Below are 15,347 nucleotides of genomic sequence, written 5' to 3'. Positions count from 1 at the left end.
GGGACTGAAGCTACTGGCATTGCCTTCCAGAGCCCAAGAGCCTGATGGGCCTGTTTTTGCTCCCTTGCATTCAGCAAGATCCCCTGAAGACAGCAAAGAATGAAAGGAAAAACAGTAGCAAGATAGAAGGTTTACATAAGGATGGATTCTGCCACTCTGTCAGGAAAGATTGAAATCTTGTGCCTGTGTGTGTGTATTTGTGCTATGGTCACTGCAGTATTCTGCCTTGGCAGCCTTAAGGGGATAAAAAAAAAAAAAAGGCAGGAGGGCAATTTTTCAAATATTCAGTCATACATTTGAGTTTCTTGATTGTAGATTTCTAGGTATTCAATGTATTAAGCTTAGATCACATATGTACTGAAAGAAACAAACTTCATCTGAAGACAAAGAAAACCCAAGCAAATTTCAAGGTTTTGCTCCAGAGCAAGTAGTTGCCATGGAGATGGCAGTGTGCCAATACAGGTGCCACATTTCAACATCCTATTTTCAAATTCTGGCTGACAGCATGTTGTTGAATATATCAATATGTCCTCAATTAAGGCAGCGGTTCTCCCCCAATTCCATGGGAATAAGCCTCTTTCGCTTAAGGGCTCTCTCATCTAGGGCCACTCAGTTAATACAATAAACAAATAGCTTAATGGGGCCAATCTCTGGTTCTCACCAAATTTTGGCTTTCTTCTGGAATATTTTCATAACCTGAGGGAGAGATTCCTGTAGCCCGGGTGAGATTTGATAAAGGGCTAAACATTGCAAACCTCCCAAGGAGACTTTTTTTGTTGTTGAATCTAACAGTATGTGAAGACAATAAATAAATGCTTGCATCAAAATGTGGTAGCACTTGTCAATTGGGGCAAGTCCTAAAAGGCTCGTTTTTGCCTATTTTATTTTTCCATTCCTTTTTCATTCCTGTAGATCTTTCTTATTCTCGCAGGCTTTTGGGGGGTTTTCAGGGAAATTCTTGGATTCTGGATTTTAAATGATTTTCTTGAGAAAAAGAACAGTTATTGCGGCCCATCAGTTCATTGCTAAACTCATTCAGAGTTCTTAAGTACTCTGTTATGAATTGAATGGCTGGATCTTCAAAATAAAACTGATCTTCATAAAGTACATAGGTATATATATCATCTACACAGTCCAGAGCATTACCACTATTTCATTACAGCATATGGTGCCTAATGCCTGAATACTTTTATTTGATAGCAGTGTAACAGAGATGTAGCAGAGATGTATCTGGTGAAAAAATTGAGTTGGGCTGATGATTCTGCATTTCTGGGGAAAGCTATATAACTTAAGCAGAAGGAAATCTTGTTGGTTCAGGAATTATATGGGCCCTTTTTCAAATGGTATTGGCAGAGAGGTATCTCTGTTGCTGTTTTGTCTACATCTCTGCCATCACCATTTTCTCAGTGAAACGGTTGTTGGACTGGTTGAAGCACACCCCTGTACCTGACCAATTCAAAATGAAAAGAAAGTTCAGAGGTAGCAAACCATAACCATACTAAAACTTAATAATGATAAATTTGATGTGATCAAAATATGGTGCATTTTACAAAAGCAAAATGTAGAAAAGATAAAATCATAATTGGACAATAACTAATCAAACAGATCTGGGTAACCTGGGAATCTGATTTGATGGAGTTATAAATGTATGCTAGTTAATGGCTGCAATAAAATTAAGTGAGCAACCACAAACCTTTTCAATATAAAATGGGTTAATGTTTCAGGCAATCCTTCATCGCAAGTTTTTGTTTGATTGGAAACCTCATAATTTCCTTTCAAAAACAGTGATGGACATTAAATCTTCCAAAAGTTAGGTGTCTTCTCAATTTAGGAATTTTAAATTTGTTTTGGGTTCCTAGCTGCCTTGAAAAATGCTAAGTCATTGCCTCAAAGCCCATCTTTTGACATGGCAGCCAAGTCTGATTGGGTTTCCATATTCTTGGCACTCTGTTTAAAAGTATAAAATTAATTTATGCTTTTAATTTCTGTGGCCAGGCACTTGCACAAGATTCTGGATACTTACAAAGGCCAAAGCAGGCAATATGTACAATTTAAAGCGGTACATATAGCCACGCTAGGAGACAAAACCATGATAATTTATAACAAGCCATTTAGGAAATCAAGCCTATTTTTGTTGGTGACCTTGGTTGGGTATCTTTTGAATTTACCAATCAATTTCAGTGTTGACAGCTGCAGAATTTTATCTAAACATCGTTTTATATCACGAAACAGGCCTTCATACTTATATGCTGCTGCTTCTCAGACAGAGGTTCTTCACTGCTAAAAGGGCCATGTTTTTCTGCTGTAGGACATCTAAAAATGTTGCAAGAGATTGTCCACTTTTCAAGAGCCTGGCATATGAATCATGTTTCCATCTACATATTAGACAGGACAAAGCTGAGTTAACAGGTCTGACCTCTCCCGCACCCGATTCTCTATCCCAATTCTCAAAGCCCTCTTTCACTCACCACAAATAGTCGTCGTCTTTGGAAATTTTGAAGCACCCAGTACAGAGCTAAAATTAGCTGCTCTGCTTGGATTTAAGTAAAGATGATTGCAAAATGGACAATAATGTTACCAAAAAATTGTCTTTAGAATGTACAACCCCCCCCCCCTGCCAATTCCACCCCTGCCATCTGTCAATTTCATTGCAGATTCTGGATATTAGGAATACCTCTGACCTCCGCTCCTTTCGTGTAAAGCTCAAGACCCACCTTTTTCAAGTTGCTGGCCTGGCTCAACTTTGATCCAACTATATCGCTCCTGACGGGTTTTTTATTTGGGGTATTTTAATTGCATTCAATTTATTTAGGGGTTTTTAAACATTGTGTTTTTACTTGTTTTTATCTATCAGTTCACCTCCTCCTTGTATATGTCGTATATATGTCTTGGTATATGTTTTGTTATATGTATGTCGATATATTTATTTCCTATGTTTTGTTGTACGCCGCCCCGAGTCCTTCGGGAGAGGGTGCGGCTAAGAAATAAATATTTATTATTATTATTATTATTATTATTATTATTATTATTATTATTATTATTATTATTATTATTATTATTATTATTATTATTATTATAAAAACCTGCTTGCCTGTTTTTTCATGTTTATAATCAATATTTTCCCACCTGCTTCACTTCCTTCCAGGTGAGATTGTAGTCTTCGTTCGAACTGGCAAGCATTAGTTGGAGAAGACTCAGTATTTCTTTCCCAGCCTTTTTGACTCATAAATTCCTTCCTATTTAAAATGAAAGGGAAAACTATAACCTCAATCAGTACCAACCACGGCTCTTTTTTAAAAAATGATGGGGCCTTTGATTCAAATTCCTGTTTTAACAACAGCAATAAATCTTTCAATTTATTTCTTCAAAAAACAGAATATAAAATATGTCATTCCTTTAAAAACTGAGATATAGTTTTATTTCATTAGTTAGCAACACTTAATTTTTTTAAAAAAAGGAAAGAGGAGAAAGCAGGAATAAAGAAGGAAAGAAATGCCATCTACCTTGCCCTGAGAAACCCCTCCTACTATATTTCAGTCTTGCCTTTGCTTTATCTCCCCAACCTGTAGTGCTCCTGTTTCAGTTTACCCTTTTCAATAGATTTCTGTAGAAAGAAGACAAAAAGACAAATGTTTGGAATACATAAAAACTTTCAAAGTATAATAGTTATCTGAGCTCCAGATAAAACACTATAAGTGAAACGTGGCTTTTTTACAAAAGGATCTCATGGGTGGTCTGTATAATTATAACTTTGTTAAAATAACAGTTTCACACATCGTCTGTATATGGACAATGGTTTTAAAAGTATCTTAGTCTGTTACAGAGGTGGAATTCAGCAGGTTCTGACTAGTTCTGGAGAACGGTAGTGAAAATTTTGAGTAGTTCGGAGAACCAGTAAATACCACTTCTGACCGCCCCCCCCCCCCCATCTATTCTCTGCCTCCCGAGTCCCAGCTGATCGGGAGGGAATGGGGATTTTGCAGTAACTTTCCCCTGCCATGCCCACCAAGCCACACCCACAGAACCGGTAGTAAAAAAAAATTGAATCCCATCACTGGTCTGTACACTGAGAATTATTTTGTGCATACATTCTCCAATTATACTCAGACTTCTTACTTCAGAGCAAACATATGAGACTATGCCAAATATTATAGTAAACTTAATCCACATTCCATACTAAAGATGAAAAGACTGATGTCAGGATGATGACTTGTCCAGGTTACTCAGAGAGCTTGTGACTCAACAAGATTTTCTGCTTTTCTTTCCAAGTCCCAGGAGGGGTGCTGAAGCTGGCCAGTTTCTGAGAGGAGAAGCATATGTAAAATAGCACAGTGGACAAAGGCAGGCTGGCTGTAGGGCAGGAAACCTCTCAGAAAAATTGGCAGAAGGAGGCCTCACTCTCCTTAGATTGTCCAGTGGGAATTTGCTCTTTGTTATTTCAAACTGCTAGTGGAGAATCATGAAAAGAAATGGCTCAAAATATTCAAAGAGGAAACTCCAGGGAGTCTAGCCCAGCTTTTCTCTCTCAGATATCAAGAATGATATATCTAGCAATCTGGAACTTCTTGCCTGCTCCCCGCCCCCGGATGTGAGGTTGGCTCCAACCCTCCTATCCTTTCATAAGGGCCTAAAGACCCTTATGGGCCCCAGTGGAGAAACAGCACAGTGGTGGTGGTTGATTAACAACAGATCTCACCTCCTTTTACTCTATCCCCACCCTCCCCACGTGACCTTATATTTTGATGTTTGATTTTAATTTATTTATATCTTAATGTATAGGTATAGGTATAGTTTTATGACTGTAAACTGCCCAGAGTTGCCCTATGGTCGGATGGGCAGCCAATAGAATGAATGAATGTGTAGTTCCTATGCAAAGTTGTAATCTTTGGAGTAATGTACCACTTGAACACTTTTCTGGAGCAGAAGAGGCCTGAGAAAAAGACAAGGAGGGAGAAAGAAGAAGAAGAACTGGACATCTGAAATAGAACCAAAAAGGCTACCAACAGTATAAGTCCAATATTAATTTAAATCAACAGCAAACAAGAAACCAATGGAGTTATGCTGAGCTGACTTAATTGGGGGGGGGGGTCAGAGTTTTAGGTCACATGTCTGATACCTTCAGACTTACAGCGAAAGGACTGGATAGTTTGGATAGTTATATTTACAATAAATGTGTTCTCCTTCCTATGCTAACTGAGATATATGTTCTGTCTATGGATGTACTGGAGCTCCCAGTTGTCCAAGTCACTGAACTCTTCCAAGAGTTAAACTACATCTTTACTTTTGCTCTACAAAATAATAATACAAATTGATTAGTCATCTTGTATTGACTAAGAATTGTATTGACTCAAGAACGGAAACAGAGATTGACATGTAATGTTCTCATTTCTTTTTACTTGCCTCCTCTTCATGTTTTTGTTATTATGTACTTGTAACTTTGTGGGAACATACATTTCCTGAAAACTATGATTCAGGTTTTCTTTGTGCTCTTCCATTGTAAGATTTCAATATATTAAATACTGTATATTTTCATCTTAATGCTTTTGCATAAATCTTTCCACCATGATCTGGGAAGTATAGATTAAAAAGCCATAATCTTTGTCACAATTGCTGTAGTGGTTTTGTATGTACCTCTGGAAAAGCTTACAAGGAAATGTTCTGCCATGTGAGTTGTGGGATATGATAAATTAGTGCACAATTTCTAATACCTCCTCCAAGTCAGAAATTTGCAAAGCAAAATACCAGATGAAATCTTTTTATAAGGGTGTTACCAAGTGAGAAAGTACAGGTGTCAGAAAGAGGGGAGTGCATCTCGGTGTGTGTGTGTGTGTGTGTGTAGAAGCTCACTGGTGCTATTTGATGTTTACAGTGAAAAACACATCTGTGGAGGCTTTTGCAGGCTGTGGGTTTCCATGGAAACACTAGTGCCAGCATCCAGTAGTCTGTTAATAAATGGATGTCTCTATTATTGTTATATCTCAAAAGTCAAGAGCATGCAGTGAAAACAAGTCTTGTGTTATTTCTTTGGGTGTAAAGGAATATTAATTACCAAAAATTTCTGAGAATTCCCATAATGGAATATAAGCAAAATGAAGAAAGACCCAGGAGTGTTAATCCAAAGGTCAGTGATATCCAATCAGCACGTGTGTTTGGAAAATACAATCCAGGACTTAATTTCACTGAATTTAAAGTGCTGTTTCCAGTGCTGAGCCAAGAGACAGCAGAGTCAATGGTAGCCATTCAGACCTCAGAGCATCCAAGGTTTGTCAATTTACATTACTAATCAAGGGAGGAATTGAGGGATTTGAGTTTCTCTCGCCCTTCAGGCAGTAAGGCCAAAAAAAGAAATAAATAAACAACCTGACATTTTCTGGTTGATACTGAAATTAGTCTGTTTCAGGCTACCCAACAACAGAGTCTGCTATGGAGCTCTCCAAAGAAAGATGCAATGTATCTTGTGCGTTGTTTTTATTTGTTACCTCCTCCCCTCCACAGAAAGAGCAAGATCCCTGTCCAGAGATGTCATGCAAACTGCTATTGCAAAGATGGTGCTTTCCCCACAGAAAAAGGACAGTAGGAGATATATTTCCCTTCCTCAATGAGAGTGAGCACAATGACAGATCATCTAGCTGTTCCTAGGAGTAGCTGAACATTGAGGCCAAGAGCCCAAAGCAAAGGAGATGAAAGCCTATCTAGTAGGGTCTTCCAAATAAATTAGGAGAAAAGGCACCCACATCACACAGAGCAGGCCTGCTTAATTCTTTGGGTAATCAGGCTTGACCCATTAGGGCCAGCTCTAAACCTTATGCCTAAATGAAGATATTGGAAGGTAGCTTTTAACATCCAGTTTTCAAAAGAATTTATCTCAAAATTGATGTCTTATCCATACTTTCCACTTCAGTCCTCCCTCCCTCCCCCCCCCCCCGTGTGTGTGTATGTTAGTAATAAGTACATCAAGTGGAAAGAAAATCCAAGATTCTACCACGCATATTATTTGTAATTGCCAAGGAAGGTAGGGGAAAGGAAGGAAGTATTAACATAATAATTCCAAAGCTTGATGTCCAGTGGCCATGAAACAATTCACGTGCTGTTTTCATAACAATGCAGGAATAATTTGCTACTGCCTTCTTCCAGATGTCCTTTCATTTTACTCCTCTGGTCTATAGTCCAAATCCGTTTAGTTTTGCCAAGATCAACCACCTGTTATAACATTTTGTCAGTTACGATTTGAAAGATAGGGTACCTGGTGTTCCAAAAAATAATCTTAAAAAGTCAAACTGGCTAAAAATGCAAGAAAAAAAGAGGAGGAAAATATGATTGATATTAAAGTCATGGCTGCATCATATTACAATATAGGAGTAATCTGCACAAGTGCAGAGGAGATCTAAGGCAAAAGAGACATGTTAAGTTGAACTGGGAAGTTTCCTAAAGCTTACTGGGAGAATCCCTCAGAAATTGCAGCAGTTAAAGCCAAATCTCTTTGCAAATTTGTCTGTCCTTCATAAATTTTCAACTGGTATGGTAAAAAATACCCTAATATTTTAGGCTAAATATGGATTTTGTTTGTATTATAATCTTCATGATCAGTGCCTGATTTTGCATTTCATGTGATTAAGTGTGATAACAGTATGATAAATGACCGATTAGCCAATTGTAACAATAAAGGATATTTTGTCATTAATTTTTGGCAGAAGTTATATTAATATCATTATTCTAAAACTGTATAGTCAAAGAAAAGTAAGTTCTTTGCCAGCTCATTCAAATTTTCCTTATAATACAAATAACATGTTTCTATATTTGTTTTTTTAAAAATACAAACTGCCTTGTCTTACATTAAATGAAATAGCTTCTTAATTGTTTATTATTTAAAAGTAAACAAGGTTAAATTTTACCATGAGCCAAACCCCATGTAATTTTATTGAAGTAACTTCAATGACTGAATCATTTATGCTAATGATTTTGAGAGAAACACCTCTGGGGCCAGGAGGCATCCACTTTGTTTGCCAAATCAAGTTGGTGCATGTATCATGTGAGGAAAGCACTGCTGGCAGAAATGTCTACACAAACATCTTGATATTCTAGTTATAAACAAAGTTTATTATTTTTCAAGAGAGATGAAGAGAAGGTAGGAAGAAAATAATTAATTAGGTCCAAGCAAATCATCATAAAACAGCAACAGCTTTAGGATTAAATTGAAGCTTTACATGGTTTGGCTCCCAGGGAACCTTCAAAACCACCTTCTCCAGGCAGAATCACCCCACAGGGTGGTTATCTATCCTCAACCTGAGAAAGATGAGTTCATGGGCACCTGCAGAGAGTGAAGAGCAATGCCTTGACAGAAAGAGGAGAGATTCATTTCCAAAGCAACAAGAAGAGAAAAAGTGGCTTAAATCCAAATCATGAAGAATGGATATTAAAACATAGGTACCCTGGCCTGCTCCCTAATTCACATGATTATAAAAGGGGATGAAGATAAAGCACAGTCAGACCAATAAGATTCTGTTGCTATATCTTAATAAAAGTGTCTTTAGTCTTCTGTGGAGTTTATTCCTTAGTCGGTGTATCTTGTGAGGCTAACATCACCTGAAGACAGTGTTTCCAGTCACAGAGAATGTTATGCTTTCTGAGACTGTCCTTCAACTGTCTGTTGAACAATAAAAACTGCAATGGTTCAGAGGGTTTTTGATACTTAAGGCTAGCTATTGTAAGTTGATGCTGCCCAAAGTTGGTGTTTTAGCGATTTTTTTAAATTTGAATTTTGTGGACTTTAGTTAAATTTTAATTTTATGGATTATTTCAGTTTCATTTTTTGCATATTGTATATTATTCTCTTGTATTATGGTACACCACTGCAAGTCATACAATTCTACAGTATAGAAATTCATTAAAGGGTGTCACTTTTGCATCCACTTATTTAACGCAGTTCCATTTCTTCTGAAAGGAGAAATAAAGAAGTAAATCATTTCAGTACAGAAAGGATTAGTCAGAATTCTTGATGCCTGGCAGCATTCCACATTTGTGCATTTCTCCCCATTCCCTCAACAATGTTCTCATAAACTGTCAAGTAAATTTGGTTCTGAGTAATTTATATAGAATTTATTTAAAAATACCAATTAATTAGTAGCAAGATTTCTTAAACAATCAGATTGTGTACAAAACTGCACATTCCCTCGGTGAAGGCTACTGGGACACCAATGCAACATTTATGTAGAAACCATTGTATACGAACTGGTCCAATTCTCACAATGTATTTGTTCTTTGTGCCACAGCATTTGTGTTGTTTGCTGTTGTAAATTATCTATCACTCATTAGCTGAGATTGTATGAGAACCTGCAGTGAGGTAAGGAAGGACAGTAACTCTGCATGCTTTTCTTTGAAGCACTGCATATGAGACCGCAACAAGGATTTTTTTTTTTTGCACAGATTAAGGGAACAATGGCAATAATAAAATGCCTATACAAAGAATTTGTATTGTTTTTTGAAAGCAGTTTCTTCAGATGACATCCTCAACCCCCCAAAAAGATACACATTTCATATGTTGACCTTCGAGATCATCTGGAGTATTATTTCATAGAAACCCCAGTAAAGTTGGACTGCAGGTAATTATTTTGAAGGTAATTGAGAGTGTAGGATCCATCAGATCTCCTCTAAAGCAGGCCTCTAAAACAGATAGAATTTCTGCTTCCTGTTTGCCAGAGTGCTTCTCCTATGGCAGAAAAGATTCCTAACATCATTCCATTCCATCTGTTATGGCCATCCAAGAGGTTTGGAATATTACTCTTAATAGTCTAAGTAACTGACCTTCATAGCCATTTCTTTTGATGTTTCCTTTTCTGTTTGCTGCTGGACTTAGAATTTGACGACTCCAAGGCACAAAGAGATTATTCCTAAGACATCTATGCCAGAAAGTCACAATTGTTGTTAAACCTAGTCAGAGAATTAGTCATCCTGACCTATCAATAGCAAAGTCTTGATAAAAGCCTTCTTCAAAGGGGCTTGCCTATAAAGGAGGAAGGAGAGGAAGGAAAAGGAGTCCTTGTGGATTTTACCCTGCTAGTCATTGCCAACTATAGGGGGCAGCTTTGATCTCTGTTTCAAGGCCATGAACCAGCACTGTCCAGAGACATTTCGTGTGGCCAGTATAAGTCACAGAGTGCTGCTTCCTCCCCAACAAAGTGGTATCTATTTATGCACTTGCAACTGCATGCTTTCAAACTGCTAAGTGGACAGGAGCTAGGCGAAGACAAGCGCTCATCATGTTGGTTGGCATTCAGGTCTTGAACCCGGACTATCGACAAGCCCAGCATCTTAACCACTGAGCCATTATGCTGCCCATAGAGGAGGAAAAACAGAATAAAAGAGTTGGAAGGGACCTTGGAGGTCTTCTAGTCCAACCCCCTACTTAGGCAGGAAACCCTACACCACTTCAGACAAATGGTTATTCAATATCTTCTTAAAAACTTCCAATGTTGGAGCATTCATAACTTCTGGAGGCATGTTTTTCCACTGATTAATTGTTCTGTCAGGAAATTTCTCCTTAGTTCTAAGTTGCTTCTCTCCTTGATTAGTTTCCACCCATTGCTTCTTGTTTTACCCTCAGGTGCTCTGGAGAATAGCTTGACTCTCTCTTCTTTGTGGCAACCCCTGAGATATTGGAACACTGCTATCATATCTCCCCTAGTCCTTTTTTTCATTAAACTAGACATACCCAGTTCCTGCAACCGTTCTTCATATGTTTTAGTCTCCAGTCCCCTAATCATCTTTGTTGCTCTTCTCTGCACTCTTTCTAGAGTCTCCACATCTTTTCTACATTGTGGTGACCATAACTGAATGCAGTATTCCAAGTGTGGCATTATAAAGTGGTATTAACAGTTAAAGTGATCTTAATTCTATCCCTCTGTTTATGCAGCCTAGAACTGTGTTGGCTTTTTTGGCAACTGCTGCACACTGCTGCCTCATATATATATATAAATGGTTGTCCACTAGGCCTCCAAGATTCCTCTCACAGTTACTACTATTGAGCGAGGCACCACAATGTACCTGTGCATTTTGTTTTTCTTGCCTAAATGTAGAATCTTACTTTTTTCACCATTGAATTTCATTTTGTTAGATGGTGCCCAATGTTCAAGTCTGTCAAGATCCTTCTGTATCTTAAGTCTATCTTCTGGAGTGTTGGCTATTCCTGCTAGCTTGGTATCATCTGCAAATTTGATGAATTCCCCATCTATCCCCTCATCCAAATCATTGATGAATATATTGAAGAGTACTGAGCCTAAAAGAAGAGCCTTGGGGTACCCCACTGCATATTTCCCTCCATGTAGATGCAATTCCATTGAGGACTACACATTGAGTGCAGTTGGTCAGCCAAATCTATCTGGTGGTTATACTGTCTAACCCACAGTTTTCTATTTTATCTAGTAGTAGGTTATGGTCTACTTTATCAAATACCTTACTGAAGTCCAAGTAAATTATATCGACAGCATTCTTCTGGTCCACTAATTTTGTCACTTTATCAAAGAATGCAATAAAATTAGTCTTGCATGATTTGTTTTTGACAAACCCATGTTGGCTTTTTGTTATTATTTTGTTTGCTTCTAGGTGTTCGCTGATTCATTGCTTGATTATCTTTTCCAGAATCTTCCCTGGTATTGAGGTCAGGCTGGTATGTCTGTAGTTTCCTGGATCTATTTTTCCCCTTTTTTGAAGATGGGAACTATATCAGTTCTTTTCCAGTCATCTGGCAGTTCCCCGGTGCTCTAGGATCTTTGAAAGATATAGTTCAGTGGTTCTGGGATCTTGCCTGCCACCTCCTTCAGAACCTTGGGGTATAATCCATGTGGTCCTGGTGATTTGAACTCGTCTAGGGTAGATAGATGCTCACTTAGCATTTTCTTCCCTATTTTAACTTGTGCTACTAATTTGTTTTTTGTGGTGCTGTTTTTGATAGGTTGGGTTGTTTTTTTCCCTTTGTGTAAAGACAGTTGCAAAAAATGAGTTAAATAGTCCTGCTTTCTCCCTGTTGCTTGTCACCTTCTTTCCACTTTCTCCCAGCAATGGACCAATTTCTCTTTTCATTTTCTGAGGCTGGTTGCAAGTTATTGTCACAATCCTCAACAATCAATTCATTCAAAATATTGTTTTTAATTTGTAATCACCTCTTCTTTAAGCATCTCACCCAATTATAGTCTCATCAGCCATACCTAACAAGAGACGCCATACGGATCTTGCCCTTAACCTCAGGTTGCCAGGCTGAAATCAAACAGAACAAGTGGGCCCCGAAGAGATAGCCAGTAAACTGGTTCACCTGAGTCATTAAACTCACTATTTGATTTGAAGATGGCAAAGCGTTTATCAACCTGGCAACTGATTTCTTTGTAATGAGATAAACCTATAAATGAACCTCAAAAGATTGAGTGACTTAATTTGTTTAATCAGTTAGATTGCAAATGTGAATGTTTAACTACATTTCAGATACAGTTTTTCTCATTCAATGTTCCCGTGGCTGACAGCATTGCTTTACATGCAAGTCAGATAACATGTTAGAGCAGAGCCCCCAGCAAGAAACCACATAATTGAAATAAGTATTAATAAGTAATAAAAGTTCTCTCTCCAACTACTGAATGATAAGCGGGGATAGAAAGAGAAACCAAGATACATGGTTTTGTGTTGGATTCTGCAACTCAAGGCAACAGCTCCTTGTTGTTCCTAGCTAGTCTCCTTCCAAGTGAGGATGCTGGCCAGGAGCATTTATTTTGTTTTCAGTTCCCATCTCACAATCCTAAAATAACTTATGCAGCACAAAGCTTTGAAAGGTTAAAATTGATTTTGGAAATGCTGTTAAACACTGAACAATTTAGGGATAAGAAGGAAAATATAAATGTGCATAAATATAAACAATTTCATTGTATTTAAGTACAATGACAATAAAGATTATACTTACAAACCATTTGCATGACCAGATCTGGTATGAGTTTCCAGACAGCATATTGTTGCAACAATTTGCTATTAAAATTACCTTTATATAGCTGCTAAATATCATGCTGTATAAATATCATGCTGTTAACAACAAAACAATATGAAGAAGAAACTGGCATTTTGGATGTCATCCAGATGGCTTGTTCTCTCCATTTCATTAATCAAAGTCAACTGGTGCTGGAAGATGATGTTCCTTCTACACCATCAGAATCCACCACTACAACTAAGACAGAGGGGATTAGAGAGTAAAGGAAGATGTTTGTTATTGGACTTTATAACTCTGGCCACTCAAAATGTGACTCTTAGTGCATAACAACAATGGTAAAATAAGCAAATGATTTTTAAAAATTGGTTAGAAACAATTAAAACTGCAAGTGCTTATTCACAACTTATGATCCAAACCAAACATGGTATGTGGCATGCACAAGTCTTTCCTACAAGACAGTCCCTAAGTCAACCCTCCCCCAGGATCACCAGCTGAATAGACAGTCTATGAAATAGTAAGGCTTGTCTCTTTAAGAAGGATGGAAGACATTCATCTGGTATGAACAAATGAAATATTCTATTAATTTGAACAAAATAAGTAAATAAGCAATAATAAAAATAAAAATAATCAGATCCTATCAATGGGAATCATGACAATGGGAATTACATAATTATGCAAAAGGTACACAACTCCCAACATTTTTTTGATCCACATTGTAAAATCTGGCTCAGTTTAGGCCCAACAAGAATTTTTTTAAAGTTCCATTTCTTGTGCAGTTTCTAGATCAGACAAGAAACTCGTAGAAAACCCATTTCTTCTTCCTTGCAGGATAATTGATAATTGAAAGAAATAAAGCTTCATTTTATTGTCCTGCCATCTACTGTACAATTTGTATTATAAATTACAAATACCTAGAAGATTGTCCCGTGTGACTCTCTGATCTTTGAACTAGAAATTACATTGCATGATCTGCTTTGTACACTTACATCCAACTTGTCCCTATTTAGACAATTCATCTTCCCCCCACAACAAAACTACTGTAACATGTTTTTTTTTTAAAATTGTCCTTCTACTTTTTTGTCAATAAGCCTTGCAATAAGAATGAATCCTTGGACACAGAACTAAGTTGTCCCCAAGCATTCTTACGTGCTTAATTCCCTTTCTCCCTACTCCAGCATCTGATCTTTGCATTACTCTGATTTACTAGGATATGTTTTACGAGGGCATGGGTACAAACTTTGGGAGGAGACAGGGCATGTACCCTCTAGAATTTCCTAATGAGGTCTATTTTGGGCTGGGCTGACAAGCCAGTTGCTTTCCTTAGATTTCTGCAAGCTCCCCAAAGCGCATTGTATGTGGTTCATTCATATGCAGTCCTCTCATCTCTCCATAAAGCACTAAAAATAACTATTAGTGTAGCTTCAGCTACAAGTGTATGTTCTAATGGACATCTTTCATTCAGCTGTACCTCCCCACCTAAGGAATTTGTAAATTCTAAAAAATCATGAGTTTGTAGGTCAACTTCCTCGTCCTCATGTATATGTTCCTAAAGGCCAACAGCTCAGTTCACTGAGCAATTCGCCATGTCCGAGTGACATGCAATTCACAAAATGGTCATCATGCTTTCCATTGGTGGCTACTTATTATCAGAAGATAGAGAATGATACTAGAATTCAGTTCCTCTTTGAATTTACTGAGGTCATTAAGCAAATCATTCAATCGTTAAGAAAATCTGTCTTCCCCTATTGATTTTGCTTTTTGGAAACTCCTTGGAAAAGTCGTAAATGGTGATCACATGAGCCCTGGATGCTGCAACTGTCATGAATGTATGCTGGTTTCCAAAGTGTCCAAATTTTACTCAAATGACCATGGAAACATTGTGATGGTTGTAAGTGAAAGACTAGTTGTAAGTCACTTTTTTCAGCACCATCAACTTTGAACAGTTCTTAAATGAATGGTTGTAAATCAAGGACTACCTGTAGTGGTTAAGGAATCAGGCTAGAAACCAAGAGACCATGAGTTCTAGTCCCACAAAGCCTAAACTTTGGGCCAGTCTCTCTCTCTCTCTCTCTCTCTCTCTCTCTCTCTCTCTCTCTCTCTCTCTCTCTCTCTCTCTCTCTCTCCCTCTCCCCCCCCCTCTCTCTCTCTCTCTCTCTCTCCCCCTCCCTCCCTCCCTCCCTCCCTCTCTCTCTCTCTCTCTCTCTCTCTCTCTCTCTCTCTCTCAGTGCGAGGTACTTTTTCTGAAAAACTCTTGCCAAGAAAATCACAGGGGCTAATCCAGGCAGTCACCAGGACTGGAAAAATAATGACTCAAAGGCCTACATACACGCAAAAAGCTTTAGTACATGGCATAGGTGCATAATTAATCAATCAAAGGATAGGTAAG

This window comes from Natrix helvetica, assembly GCF_964273705.1.
Source record: "Natrix helvetica genome assembly, chromosome: 1".
Classification (NCBI taxonomy): domain Eukaryota; kingdom Metazoa; phylum Chordata; class Lepidosauria; order Squamata; family Natricidae; genus Natrix; species Natrix helvetica.
This window is presented reverse-complemented; position numbering follows the sequence as displayed.